Source organism: Myotis davidii, unplaced genomic scaffold, assembly GCF_000327345.1.
Source record: "Myotis davidii unplaced genomic scaffold, ASM32734v1 scaffold1633, whole genome shotgun sequence".
NCBI classification, from domain to species: Eukaryota; Metazoa; Chordata; class Mammalia; order Chiroptera; family Vespertilionidae; genus Myotis; species Myotis davidii.
Window position 1 is genome coordinate 13,090 of NW_006284096.1, and position 15,138 is coordinate 28,227.

Here is a 15,138-nt window from a genome sequence, read left to right on the forward strand (position 1 = left end):
ATTTCACCTGGTCTTTTTCTGAGCTGTTTGAGAGCATGCGCTACACATGACAGGATGCCCGGATACTCCCCTTTGTATTTCCCAAAAGCAGACACTCCTACATAACAATTCTCCACCAACCATGTGAGGAAATCTCCATTCAAATAGCATTAAGGTTCACTCCACAGACCCCATTTGAATTCTGACAACTGTGTCAACAATGTTCCCCACTCCCCACCCCCAGGATCCCATCCACCTAAGATGGGTCCTTTGTCATTCTTGTCCCCGACAGTTTTTCAGTTTTAATTAAAAATCATAGACTTTTGCCTAAAATAAATAAATAAATAAAAATAAAGACTCGCTGGCACTCCAAGTTAGGAGCCAGTGGTCCCGGATTGTGAGAGGGATGTCCAACTGCCTGCGGGATTGGGCCTAAATTGGCAGTTGGACATCCCCTGAGGGGTCCCAGATTGGAGAGTGTGTAGGCCGGGCTGAGAGACACCCCCACACACACATGCACGAATTTCATGCACCAGGCCACTAGTATCAATATAAGAACATCTTTCTATATTGACCTTTAATGAGGTTTTCACCATGAAATAACTTTAAGCACTTTAAATTAATAAACAAAATGTTCTGTTAAGAAGTCTCATTTGTGTTAGGACTAAAATCCAAGTACCATGAGCTCCAAGACCAATAGCAGTGCTGCTACTTTATTGTGTTCTGTACAAATCTCTTATAGCCTTCAGGACCAAGGCTATTCACCCACATTTGCTCAATTTACAGCTGCAGTTCTTATAATAATTTAGCACATATCACAGACTCTTTGTATATCTACAAATCTTTTTTAGGATGAATAGTATTTTATTAATTTATTAATTTTAAATTTTAAGTATAGTTAGGTATATTATTAAGTATAATATAACAATATTCTATTAGTTTCAGGTATACAAGTAATTTTTTTTGTTAATCCTCACCCCAGGATATTTTTTTCCATTGATTTTTAGAAAGAGTGGAATGGAGGGAAGGAGGGGAAAAGAGAGAGAGAGAGAGAGAGAGAGAGAGAGAACATTAATGTGTGAGAGAGAGACAGCAATTGGTTGCCTCCTGCATGCATCCCAACCAGGGCCTAGAATAAACCTGCAACCCAGGTACATGCCCTTGACCAGAAATTCAATCCACAACCGTTTGGTGCATGGGCCAATGCTGTAACCACTTAGCAACACTGGCCAGAACTACAACATAATTTATTTATAGGTCTTATGATGTGATCACAAATCTTTAAGCAGAACTGCTTGGAAACAAAAGTTGAACTAAATATAAAGGGAAAATTTTTAGCTTCCAGAGGCAAGGTTTTACTGAGCTAAGTGAATACAAAGATAAAAGAAATGATATGATGTTTATACTTTTTAAGAAGTTGTTATGACCTCTAAATATTTATGCACAAATAATTTCTGAGAGTTAAATATATGTTTATGGGTATGAAGAGGTCATATATACTTTTTTCTCTTCCTTAAATTTTTTATTGAATTTATTGGAGTGACACTGGTTCACAAAGCCATACAGGTTTCAAGTGTACAACTCAACAAAGCATCATCTGCACAATGCATTGTGTGCCCATTGTCCCAAGCGAAGTTTATTTCCATCCCCATTTTCCCCCCTTTTCCCACCTCCACCTCCCCCCGACCCTACTTTCCCTCTGGCTAATGCCACACTGCTGTATGTGTTTATATGTTATGTATATATGTTTTTTGGCTAATCACTTCACTTTCTTTCATCCAGTCTCCCTACTCACTCCCTTCTGACAGCTGTCAGTCTGTTGCATGTATTCATGCCTCTGTTTTTATTTTGTTCTTCGGTTTATTTTGTTCATTAGATTCCACATATAAGTGAGGTCATATGGTATTTGTCTTTCTCTGACTGGCTTATTTCATTTAGCATAATAATCTCCAGGTCCATCCATGCTGTCACAAAGGGTAAGAGATCCTTTTTTCTTTTTTTACATGGCTGAGTAGCATTCTATTGTGTAAATGTACCAACGCTTTTTATCCACTCATCTACTGATGGGCACTTGGGCTGTTTCCAGATCTTGGCTATTGTAAATAACATCATAATCAACATAGGGGTGCATATATCTTTCAAATTAGTGTTTTTGTTTTCTTTGGATAACTACCTAGAAATGGAATTGCTGGGTTCTGTGGTAGATCTATTTTTAGTTTTTTTAAGGAAGCTCCATAGTGTTTTCCATAGAGACTGAACCAATTTGCATTCTCACCAACAGTGCACAAGAGCCCCCTTTTCTTCACATCCTCACCAACACATGCTATTTGTTGGCTTTTGGTTGCTGTGAATTTTTTCAGGAAAGTCCATACTGTTTTCCACAGTGGCTGCACCAGTCTACATTCCCACCAGTAGTGTACTAGATGGGGTTCCTTTTTCTCCACACCCTCACCAGCACTTGTTGTTTGTTGATTTATTGATGATAGACATTTTGACAGATGAGGTGTGATATCTCATTGTGGTTGTAATTTGCATCTCCCTGATGATTAGTGACCTTGAGCATTTTTTTCATATGTCTCTTGGCCATCTGTATGTCCTCTTTCAAGAAGTGTCTATTCAGGTTCTTTGCCCATTTTTTAATTGGTCAGGGAAAACAAAAGAAAAAATAGACAAATGGCAATACACCAAACAAAAGCTTTTACACAGGAAAATAATCCATCAACAAAATGAAAACAGAGCCCACTGAATGGGAGGACATATGTGTCCAAGATACATCAGATAAGGGGTGAATTTCCAAAATATATAAAGAACTTATACCACTCAATACCAAGAAGACACATATACTTTTGACATCAATTTGTAATTAGTATTTGTATCTATATATATATATAAAGAGCCAGGGTCCGTAACATCCAAAACTACCAAACAGACATCTGAACACTGGAAGTCAGTCCTGCAGTCACTGTGACCCAGCACTGACTGCTGCTGCTTCAGGTGCCGCAACCCAGCACTGACTGCAGATGGGGCTGTGGATCTGGCCCAGAGAGAGGCCCAGAGACAGAAACAGGGTCTGATTCGCAGCCTCCGTGGCAGAACCTAAGGTGGGGACTGAGGAGGGGTTTTAAGGGCAACAGCTATTTGGTATAAGGTGTAAGAAAGCGGTTCAATTTTTTAATTGAGTTTGGCAGTATAGTGCATATGGCTGGCTATCAGTCCAGATATACAGATTATATATTTTTGTCTGCCAAGAGCATCCCCTCCTGCTCAAACACCAGGGGTGATCAGGCCAGCAGGGGAGGGCAGTTGGGGGGCGAGATCAGGCCAGCAGGCAGGTGAGCGGTTAGGAGCCAGCAGTCCCAGATTGCAAGAGGGATGTCCGACTGCTGGTTTAGGCCCAATTGGAAAGGGTGCAGGCTGGGCTGAGGGACCCCCCTCCCCTGCCATGCATGAATTTCATGCATGGGGCCACTAGTAAATATATATTTATAATTCCTATGTATTTCACTTATCTCACATAAAAAATGTTTTATGCTATGGTACACTCTGTAAATGTACTTTTTTTATGACTATAAAGGATTCCATCATATAGATGAGCCATAATTCACTCAAGTATTAGTTTCTAAAGTTGTTTCCAACACTCAAGAGTACCTTTAAAAAAAGGATGTAAAGAATGTCTTTGTTCATAAAACTTCTGATTATTTTATTATAATACACTGTTAGGGGTAGAATTACTGGAAAGAAGTGTATGATACATATGGAGAATAGTTCTCCAAAAAGATTTTTCTGCCCAGCTGGTGTGGCTCAGTGGTTGAGCATTGATCTATGAACCAGGAGGTCAGGGTTCAATTCCCAGTCAGGGCACATACCTGATTTGTGGCTTCATCCCCAGTAGGGGGCGTGCAGGAGGCAGCCAAACAATGTTTCTCTCTCATCATTGATGTTTCTACATCTCCCTCTCCCTTCCTTTCTGAAATCAATGAAAATATAAATATTTTAAAAACTAGTCTTCTTAGTACCAGCTCTTTCATTCTCCTCCTGAAACTGTCATTCACATTCACACCAACACTATAAAAAAAAAGATTTTACCAACTCTACCGGTTTCACCAGCAATGTTTGAGAGTGCCCATTTTCATAATAGGTTTGGAGGGTAAAGGGCCACTCACATTCAGTTTATTAAAAACAAGCAAAAGTTATGTTATAGAATAGTAAGAAACTAGGAAAATTCTAGGACAAGTGGAATAGTGAAACCAAGACAGATAATTAAACAGCAGTTTGCAGCCACCTAGTGAATCCTATCTTCCATAAACCAAAGACAATTAAGAGCAATTAGTTTGCTCTTCACCTCTCCAACCAGAGGGTAAATAGCTTAAACCACCCTACTTAGGGAGGCAGATAACAAATTCAATTAAGTGCCATTTGCCAACCACTCCCAAGGACAAATTAAGAGAATAAATTTCATTTTGGTGTATCATTATAAAGCTGATGAATAGTCTATTGATCCACCCCTAAGACCTCCCCTAAACGCCCAGACTTTATAAAACCCCTGAAAATGAAGGTCCCAGTGTGCTCTCCCTCCAGGGAGCACTCCTATGTCATTCCCTGCTCTCCCCTTTCCCCAGCACTTATCCCCTAACCTCTAAGGGACCCCATGAGACTTGCAACCAAGGGAGCAATAGGCAGAAGCGGCTCATTCCCAGGCTAACCCCCTGAATCTGTCTCCAAGGCCCCTTTTCTCTGACTTCCCAGTGAGCTAAGGCTCTCCTGTTGCTTCTTCTATGTCTTTCCTTGTTCCACTCCCCTAAGTATATTTTTGCTGCAGTAAATAAATTCTTGCTTGCTTTTGAACACTTTTTCTCTTGATTGAAATCTTTCCCTCAAGAAGCCAGGAACCGAGTTCTCATCGTCTACCAGGTAACACATCGATTAAATTAAGCATAAGATGAGGAGAAAATCGTGGATTTTCCAAGTGGGCCCTAAATGCCATTACAAGTGTCCCTATAAGAGAGAAGCAGAGGAAGATCAGACACAAAGAAGAGAAGGCCATGTGAAAATAGAGGCAGAGATTGGAGTGATGCAGGAATGAGCTCAGGAGTGCAGCTAGCAGCCACCAGAAGCTAGAAAAAGCAGGGAACTAATTTTTCTCTAGAGCTTCTTCAGGGATCATGGCACTGCCCAACTTTGACTTTGGGCTTCTGGCCTCCAGAACTGTGAGATAATACATTTCTGTTGATTTTAGCCACCATCTTTGTAGTAATTTGTTATTGCAGCCAGAGGAAAGGAATGCAATGCATCATCCTATTCTCTCAGTTAACACTTTAGGACAGGAGTGGGCAGGTAGGGGTGTGGGGAGGCAGGGGCGGAGCAGAGATATTGAGATTTATTAAATAACCACCAGGTGACAGTGCTGTACAGGGGATCACATAAAAAACTGTTCTGTCTCTTCACTTCCTCTCTCTCCTCTTGGATATCTACTTTCATCAATCCAGCCCACTGACCCAGAAACTTCTTTCTGGCCCCAAAAAGCTTCACACTTGGGCCCCAGACATCCATAGGTAGTTTAGATGATAGATATTAGGTTAAGTATGTCAGGGGTTGGTAAGCAATGAATGGAAGAATCTGTCTTTTAGTACTCTACAAAGCTCCAAGCACTGTCAAAGCTGTACTTTTGGGGAAAACAACCCAGGATTCCCTTTATGGATGGCCTTTAGGAAATGGTGAAGTAGACAAAGCTGGTGGCCTCTGTATTTCTAGCTGCATCTTTTCAGTAAACCCGAATGCAGACACCCTTTGTGCCCCAGGCCCTGCAATCATGTAACCCATTACATCTCCTCTTTTGATTGTAATGTATAAAGCAAGGTGAAAAACTGTGTCCTGGCTAAGTAAATATTTGAAATATGTATTAAAGGTTGTGGACAAAAAGGGGTCATATGCTAACCTGACTAGCTCAGGGAAGGCCTGTGTGGTGGTCTTTCAAACTCAGAGACATAAAAGGATGGTCTGAAATTAAAACTTTTCATTACAAAAGCAGTTTATAGTGGGTAGTCATGGCCTAGGCTGGTGTCTTCCCTGACAAAGGTCAGTGTTTACTTTAACTGAGCCTGTTGTCTTTTTGCATCTACGATAACATGTTGTTGAAATGTCAAAGTAATTTTCCTTTTTCCAGACCCCTCCAAAGCCCAGGCACCACTCTGCAAAGACCACAATTTACTGAGTTCATTGTTGACTGTTAACTATCCTGCACTCACCTAAGAAAAAGAAGCATGTCTACCATTTTACTTTTTATCCAATCCCAGATGTTCCCCACCCCACGTTTTGCTTCCCCCGCTCCCCCCCCTTCCTAATCTATCACCAATGGATTTCCTGTAACCCACTTATTTCTCCTCTTTTGATTGGAATGTATAAAACAAAGTGAAAAAACCTGCCATTCTTCAGAGAATTATCTCAATCCATTGAGATTCTGCTTCCCACAATTGTCAATGTTTGGCTCAAATAAACTCACAAAAATTCTTCACAAGTTTAAACGTTTCTTACATTAACAAGGTAAAACCATAGGCCCCAAATGGCATCACTTGTGCTAAAGCCTATGATATCAAACCTAGACTAAATACCTGACTTAATTGCAGTTTCAACCTTCTCCAGAAATATAATCTTAATTAACCAGTCTGGAATTTTCTGGTCAAGCACCAGTAAAGTAATCTATCATAGGGCCCCTCTCCATTGCCCCACCACCACCACCAAAGGAAGAAGAGTCATCTGCATAATAAAACCCTTGCTTTCACCTCCCTTCCCCCAGGAAAATTCCCTGGCCTAAAAATAATCCTTTCTTTTCTTTTGCTAATAGCTCCTTTGCCCCACACTTTTTCCTATAAAAATCTTCCACTTTGTACAACCCCTGTGAGCTCCCTTGTGGTTGCTACGTGGGATGCTGCTGCATTCTGTGGGAAATACCTTATTATTTTCCTGTTTGGAGATTTAACTTGTGAGATGCAAAGCCTCATCACCTGGCTGAGAGTCACAAGCAGGACTGGCTTCATAGGTATGTGGCCCCATACTGAGAAGGTCCCTGTGCTTGTTTGTTTTTTACATTTTGAAAAATAAAACTTTATTAAATCAATAAGTGGGTATGTCTTTTTCCAAAGTGAGGCAGTCACAAAGGATAGTAGCGGGTGTGGGTTTGCTGACTTGGCTTTGAGCCTTACGAAACCATTTTCTTTGCTGTTTGTTCCTTGCTGCAGCTTCAGTTTTGAATTGATGCCTGGATTGCAAGCGGTGTCCGTTGTTCCAGACCCGGCCAACAGAGGGCAGCCAGCCTGCACTGGTGCTGGAGTTGTAGTCAAAGTTGGCCCCAACTCTGGGAGTTTCTTTAATTTCTGTTTTTGCTTTTCTTTAAGAAATTCTTCATTGGAGAGTCCTATTTGTTGGTTCCCAGAGCTGTGTTCCTCATCTTGGACCATCCAGGGTGGTGTGGCACCTGATGACCAATGAATGTTAGACGTTGTCCTGTCTCCATCCAGTCAAGCTCTGGGGAAGGTGGCAGGTCCAAGCATGAGGGACACTGTGAGGTGGAGGGTACCTGACTGGTTGTCCCTTTCCAGCTTCCAGGTGCCAAAGAACCCTCTTCTGGGCCTGGCACTGCTTCGGACGCTCTGGCTTCTCAGAGGGAAACCGACCTCTCAGATGGCCTGAACCATCTCCTGCCAGCTGTGCTCCATCTCTCAGATATGAGCTGCCATCTCTTTGACCACCTCATCCTCTTTTTCCTCACAGGAATCCAAACATTTCACCATGGATTTCTTGAATTGTGCATAATCTTGGTGATAGATCCTCCCTTCCCCCAACTGGTGGGCAGAGTATGAAGTAGCCTGCAGCCTGGAAATACGTGAGTGCCTAACCATGTACCTTATATGGACTATACATTGAACCACCAATCAGCACCTGCCAAATACACTAAGCCCTTGCCCCTAACTACCTGAGTGCCTAACTACATACCTTATATGGACCATACATTAAGCCACCAATCAGTGTGTGCCGAGTACCCTAAGCCCCCATTCCTTCCCGTTCCTACCCTCAGAAGGTGTGCTCACCTCTGCATGGGTTGCTGCCCTCCCCTTGCGAGACAGCCCGGCAGGTCATTCTCCTAATAAAGCCTGTAATCCTGGTTTTCGGCTCCCGATTGGTATTTCACTTAAGGGGAGATGAGAAATTTCTCTTTCATCTGAACCTCCCACCAAAATCAGTTTGTTGCTTTCTTATACTCGGGGCTGGCCAGGGGCTTTTAATATATTTGTATTGATTTCAGAGAGGAAGAGAGAGGGAGAGAGAAATAGAAACATCAATAACGAGAGAGAATCATTGATTGGCTGCCTCCTGCATGCCCCACCCTAGATGGGAGTCGGAAAGGCAACCTCCTGGTTCATAGGTAGTTGGTCAACCACTGAGCCATGCCAGCGGGGCCCTATGGTTGGTTTAATGCTCTGCCATCTCTATCTTGAAATTATGAGTACTTTTTGGACAAGTGGCTCTGCATTTTCTTTTTTGTTTTTTAATACATTTTATTGATTTTTTTTTTTATAGAGAGGAAGGGAGAGGGGATAGAGTTAAAAGTATCCATGAGAGAGAAACATCGATCAGCTGCCTCTTGCACACCCCCTACTGGGGATGTGCCTGCAAACCCAGGTACATGCCCTTGACCGGAATCAAACCTGGGACCCTTCAGTCCTCAGGCCGCTGCTCTATCCACTGAGCCAAACCGGTTAGGGCTACATTTTCATTTTACACTGGCAATTTATGTAGCTGGTCCTGAGTGCACAGATGAGCACTGCTGTTGATCTGGTTTTCTAGAATATGTGTATATAAATTTTTAATGATATTGTTGAATTGGAATTAATGGACCAGATTTCCCAGACACGAGTGGGAATGAGGTGGAGTTTCTTGGGGTGCTGTTGAAATAAGCATTTTCAGAAGCCATCATAGGAGGATGGGATGTGGAAGATTTTATTGGTGTGGAGTTACATTTTTCAGGTTCCAAAGTCCCCTGCACCTTAAGCCATTCCTGGAAAAGGTGCAGCTGGGAGTTAAGCAGAGCCAGAAATAAGGTCAATGTCCAGAGCTTCCGTTCCATGTTGTAGCGGGCGTGTTGGTTCAGCACCCAAGTTAATTAAAGTTCATTAGTCCATGTGTGAAGTCCCTTATGGCCGTGGGTTATGTGGGCACAGGGGAAGCATTTCCCTGCCACAGGAGTCCCAAGTGGGAGAAGGAATTTCCTTTTTTTTGCAAGTTTATATATTTAGATTTTGCATTGCAGTGACCATACCCATCTTGACCACTGACTCCCTTTTGGGTGTGATTAACAAGCAATCACCTTTCCATGTCACTCAGACATTAATGGGAATGCATGTAAACTGAGTCTAGTCCCTTCCCCCATCAATCATAAGGAACAGTGTTGGAGAATGTTAAATGCAGCTTTTTGGCAAAGCTTTATAAATTACATACCTATATTATTTGGCCTTCCCTTTCCTCCTTTCATGTTAAATAATAACCTGGTTATTCCAACAGTATCAATATCATCCCAATTTTATTGATTTATTTTATTTATTTTTTTAATATATTTTATTGATTTTTTACAGAGAGGAAGGGAGAGAGATAGAGAGTTAGAAACATTGATGAGAGAAGAACATCGATCAGCTGCCTCCTGCACATCTCCTACTGGGGATGTGCCCGCAACCCAGGTACATGCCCTTGACCGGATAAAAAATAAGGTGCAAAAATAAAGCATAATATTTAGAAAAGTAAAGGTTACTAACAGGAGAAGTACCCTAGGGAGTAAAAAAAATATAAAAATATCACAACTGGAAACTAGGCCTAAAGGGGGCTAAAGGATATACAGAAGTAATTAACTTTAAGACTTCTGGTACTTGGAAAAAATATATATATCTTCATGGATATTTAGAGAGAAATGAAGGGAGAATTAGAGAGAAAGAGAGAAACATCAATTTATTGTTCCACTTATTTATGCAATCATTGGTTAATTCTTTTATGTGCCCTGACCAGGATCAAACCCACACCCTTGGTGTATTGGGACAATGCTCTAACCAACTGAGCTACATGGCCAGGTGTGTATATAATTTAGTCTGTGTTCTAGCATGATTGCCTCATTATTCCAAAAGAGGCAGGATAGTAAGAAGATAGGACAATTCCTTAGCAAGTGTAATGGAGAAATTGAGACAAATAGTTAAATGGCCGAGCAATTTACAGCCAGATGCAGAAGGTCACCAAGGTGGAAAGCCTTGGGTGCCCAGCAACAGGCAAAACTGGCACCAGACCTCACCCCCAAGGTGGCCTTTCCTTCCCTAGCATATGCCTGGGCCTGCAGTTTAGAGCCCCTGACCTTTCCTTCCTAGAGATAACGTCTAGGCCTCAGTTGCATTTCAGCTCCAGGCCCAGAAAAGCAGCAAAGCTAGGCAGGCGAGGCCAGAACCAGCTGCAATGATTAATGACCCCGATGCTCTGTCACAAGGTTCGTGGAGACCACAACCCTGAAAGGGCAAACCTGGAAGAGGTGATGAATATTCTATTGATATCCTTCTGCCATAGACCAATTCCAGCATGTCATAATTTCATGAGTTTCATCAAAATGTTGATGAGACTTGGGGGTTGTGACTCAACCCTGTTGAGTCACACATGTAGTCACCTGTTGGGAATGGCTAAAGGCATTTCCCCAAACCTGAATAGAATACATTACGTTGACTGTGGCTGCCAGAGAGCTAAAAAGCATCTTAATCTACATGTTATTGCCTCCTACTGGCCAAACACCTGAACAGCCGTAGGCTAATTCTCCCATTCTGACAATGGACTCTACCAAACCCTGACCCTTTGAAGTGTATATCTCTGCCTCGCCTCAGGACAAGTTGTGTTCATAAAAAGCATGGGGTCCTGGGGACGGAGAGAACCTAAGACCTTAAACTTTAAGACCTTAGAACTTAGCTCCTTTAGCTAAGCTCCTCTGACCCCCAATGCCTTTCAAAATTATATTTTGTCTCCGGATTCTTTATTAGTCTCTGGATTTCTATGTCATCTACGCACAGCCTTTTCCAGATTCCTGAACCCTTCTTGATGCTGGGACAAGAACCCTGGCATCCTTCCTTAAGACCTCCCCTAAACTCCCAGCCTTTAAAAACCCTCATAATGAAGGTCCCAGCATGCACACTCTCTTCTTCTTTTCCTTCCCCCACAGGCATGCATCTCCTAAACTCTAAGGAACCCCCCACAAGACTTGCAACCAGGGGAGCAATGGATAACAGCAGCTCATTCTCGGTAAACTCCTGAACCTGGCCCCAAGGCCCCCTTTCTCTGACTCTGGTGACTCACTTCTTTCCCATAACATTTCTAGAGAGCCAAAGCAGCCTCTCTTAGTCTCTCCCTGTTGTTTCTTCTGCCCCCAGCTTAAAAATCTTTCCTGCGGTGCCCTGACTGGTTTGGCTCAGTGGATAGAGTGTTGGCCTGCGGACTGAGGGGTTCTGGGTTAGGTTCCGGTTGAGCGCACATGCCCAGGTTTTGGGCTTGATCCCCAGTGGGGGGCATGCGGGAGGTAGCCGATCAATGATTCTCTCTCATCATTGATGTTTCTATCTCTCTCTCCCTCTCTCTTCCTCTCTGAGATCAATAAAAATATATTTTTAAAAAATCTTTCATGCGTAAAGTCAATAACCTAAAAACTACAGGCTGACCTGAGCAGACCCACTCTGGGCAAATCCCTATCCAGTAACACAAAAACAAAACCAGTTCAAGCTATTAATGATCCAATTTTCTTGCAAAAAAAGGGGGGGCTACATATGATGGGGAAAATGAGACATTTGGGGGTGTGGACGAAAGGGGCCACATGCTGACTTGACGAGCTCAGGGGAGGCCTGCATGGCAGTTTTGCAGCTCAGAGACCTAAAGTCACCACAAAGGATGGTCATAATTAAACTTTAAAAGCAGTTATGGTGGGTAGTTACATCCTAGGCCAGTATCTTCACTGACAAGGTCAGCTTTTAACTTAACATTTCACTTAAGGGGAGATGAGAAATTTCTCTTTCATCTGAACCTCCCACCAAAATCAGTTTGTTGCTTTCTTATACTCGGGGCTGGCCAGGTGCTCCAGCAGCTCCGGGGCACAGTCAGGTTCTGCAGGCTAAAGTGCACGCACCTGGCTGCAGCACAGGCACCAGCAGTGCTGCTGGTGCTCGGGCACTTACCGCTCCACCTACACTGAACAGCCTTTTGGGCGGCCTCCACCTGGTGTGGCCACAGCCACCTGCAGCTGCCCCGCTGCTTGCGGCTGTAGACATGTCCCGGACGAAGAAGGTCTGGTGGCACAGAGTGCAGCGCTGCGCCGGTGTCACCGGCCCAGGGCAGGCCAAGGGGACACGAAGCAAGTCCTACACAACCCATTGGCCTTTCACCCCTGGGGGCAGGGCCTTGTTTGTTTTTAAAAAATATATATTTTATTCATTTCAGAGAGGAAGGGAGGAAAGGAGAGGGATAGAGAGTCAGAAACATTGATCAGCTGCCTGCTGCACACCCTCTACTGGGGATGATCCCGCAACCAAGGTTCATGCCCTTGACCGGAATCGAACCTGGGACCCTTCAGTCTGTAGGCTGAAGCTCTATCCACTGAACCAAACTGGTTAGGGCAAAAACCATGTTCTTGATTCGGGGGGACTAGCAATCTGAATCTGTGCCAGTAGCCTAATGCACATTTTTGTTAGTTTATAGTCTAGTAGTCACTGCTCCTTCTTTAATTATCTGGTCCTGCAAGACATGTTTACCTAAGTACTACTCCCATTTTAGAGAGGCCATAAACCATGAACAATATACAACCCCCAGACGGAGTTATCAGCACTGGCGCCAGGCCAGGCCTTTAGATGTGGTCTCACGGCCCCCACCCCAAAGCCCGCGAAAGGTCTGGAAGTCCCATCCCATATTTGGGGGACAAAGACACCAAAGAGTATAAAGGGAAAGCTTCCTCCATATTGACTGGCTCAGGATTTGGAGAGAAACAGCCTCCCCTGAGTCCTGTACTAGTACATGAGAAACACCTGAAAATAAATGGGTTTTTCTTGTGCCTCCGGTACTCCTGCATATTTTTCAGTCATCTAAGGGTGAGGAACCTATAATGAATTGGGATTGAATTTTCCACAAATTTCGCAAATAAGGCCTAAAAGTCAGATAGCATTTGATTTAAAGTAAATTAAGTAATGTGATATTTCTTGCAAGTCCCATATGGTATTTGCAAATTATTTCCTGCTACAATGTAATATTAAATCATAAACATCCAGCTGATGGCATAATTTCTCACACAAATGTCCTTTGGTGTGTTTTTTTTTAACATTTTTTTCAAATGTTCATTCATTTGTATGCAATTCAGGAGACAGGGAAATGTTTGCATACACCTTCAAAGATAAACAAGCATCAGTGAAATATATGATATTAGTGATTCAGATGCAGGGAATAGTAAAGTAACATTTATTTATGCAGGGCTGGGATAAACAGTTTTATTTTTGAGTCAATCCCCAACTCTCTTCAGCAAAGACCCTTAGGAGGAAGCTGAGAGATGGCAGCACGGAGTCCCAAACAAGACAAACTCAGAAGACCCACACCAGACACATCATAATTAAAATGACAAATGTAAAAGACAAAGAAGGAATTTCAAGAGCTGTAAGAGAAGGACAGAAATTTACCTACAAGGGATCTCCATTAGACTATCAGCTGATTTCTCAACAGAAACACATCAGGCCAGAAGGGAGTGGCATGGAGTATACAAAGAGATGAAAAGCAAGTGATTGAATCCAAGAATACTCTATTCAGCAAGGCTATCATTCAAAATTGAAGGTGAAATCAGGAATTTCACAGACAATAAAAAAGGCTAAAGGAGTTTATTACCACCAAACCAGCAGTGCAAGAAATCTTAAAGGGACTGTTAGGAGAAGAAAAAGAAAGAGAGGGAGCAGCACAGACATAAAGAAAAAAAATGGCAACAAACAAGTACCTATCAATAATAACTTTAAACACAAATTGATTAAATGCTCCAATCAAAAGACATAGATTAGCCAAATGGGTAAGAAAACATGACCCATATATATGCTGTCGACAAGAGACCCACCTCAGAACAAAGGACTCACACAGACTGACAGTGAAGGAATGGAAAAAATTCTTCAGGTAAATGAAAATGAAAAACAAAAAACAAAAACGCTTGGGTAGCAATACCTATATCTGAAAAACAGACCTCAAAGTGAAGGCCATAACAAGAGATAATAAAGGCCACTTCATAATACTAAAGGGACCGATACAACAAGAGGATATAACTCTGGTAAACATATATGCATCCAATATAGGAGCATCCAAATACATTTTAAAAAACTTTCTGGAAGATATCAAGGGAGAAAGTGACAGCAATACAATCATAGTAAGGGACTTTAATACCCCACTGACATCACTGGATAAATCTTCTAGAAAAAAATAAACAAGGAAACAACAATTCTACACAACTCACTAGATCAGATGGAACTAATTGATATCTTCAGAACATTGCACCTGAAAGCTACTGAATATACATTCTTCTCAAGTGTACATGGGACATTTTCAAAGATAGACCACATGCTAGCACACAGGCTAAGTCTCTACAAATTCATGAATATCAAAATTATATCAAGCATTTTCTCAGATCACAATGGCATAAAATTAGAAATCAACTACAATAAAAACAATCAAAGACATGGTGGCTAAATAGCATGCTTTAAACAATGAATGGGTTACCAAAGAAGAAATAAAAAAATACTGGAAACAAATGACAATATAAACACAACCCAAAATCTATAGGACAGAGTGAAAGCAGTCCTGAGAGGGAAGTTCATAGCACTACAGGACTATCTCAAAACACAAGAAAAATTTGTAACAACTTATCTAATCCTACAACTTAAAGAACTAGAAAAAGATCAACAAGAAAAGCCCAGAGTAAGGAGAAGGAGGGAAAGAATAAAGAATAAAGGAAAATAAATGACATAGAGACCAAAAAAACCCCAAAAAGATCAATAGAACCAAGAGCTGGTTCTTTGAAAGGTAAACAAGATTTGATGAACCTCTTGCCAGGCTCACCAAGAAACAAAGAGTCTAAAGGAC

At 42.1% G+C, this 15,138-nt stretch overlaps 1 pseudogene; it reads right to left on the reverse strand.

Annotated features, from left to right (window-relative positions):
• The window catches only part of LOC102754379, a 35,210-nt pseudogene that overhangs the window by 8,946 nt on the left and 11,126 nt on the right, over positions 1-15,138 (reverse strand).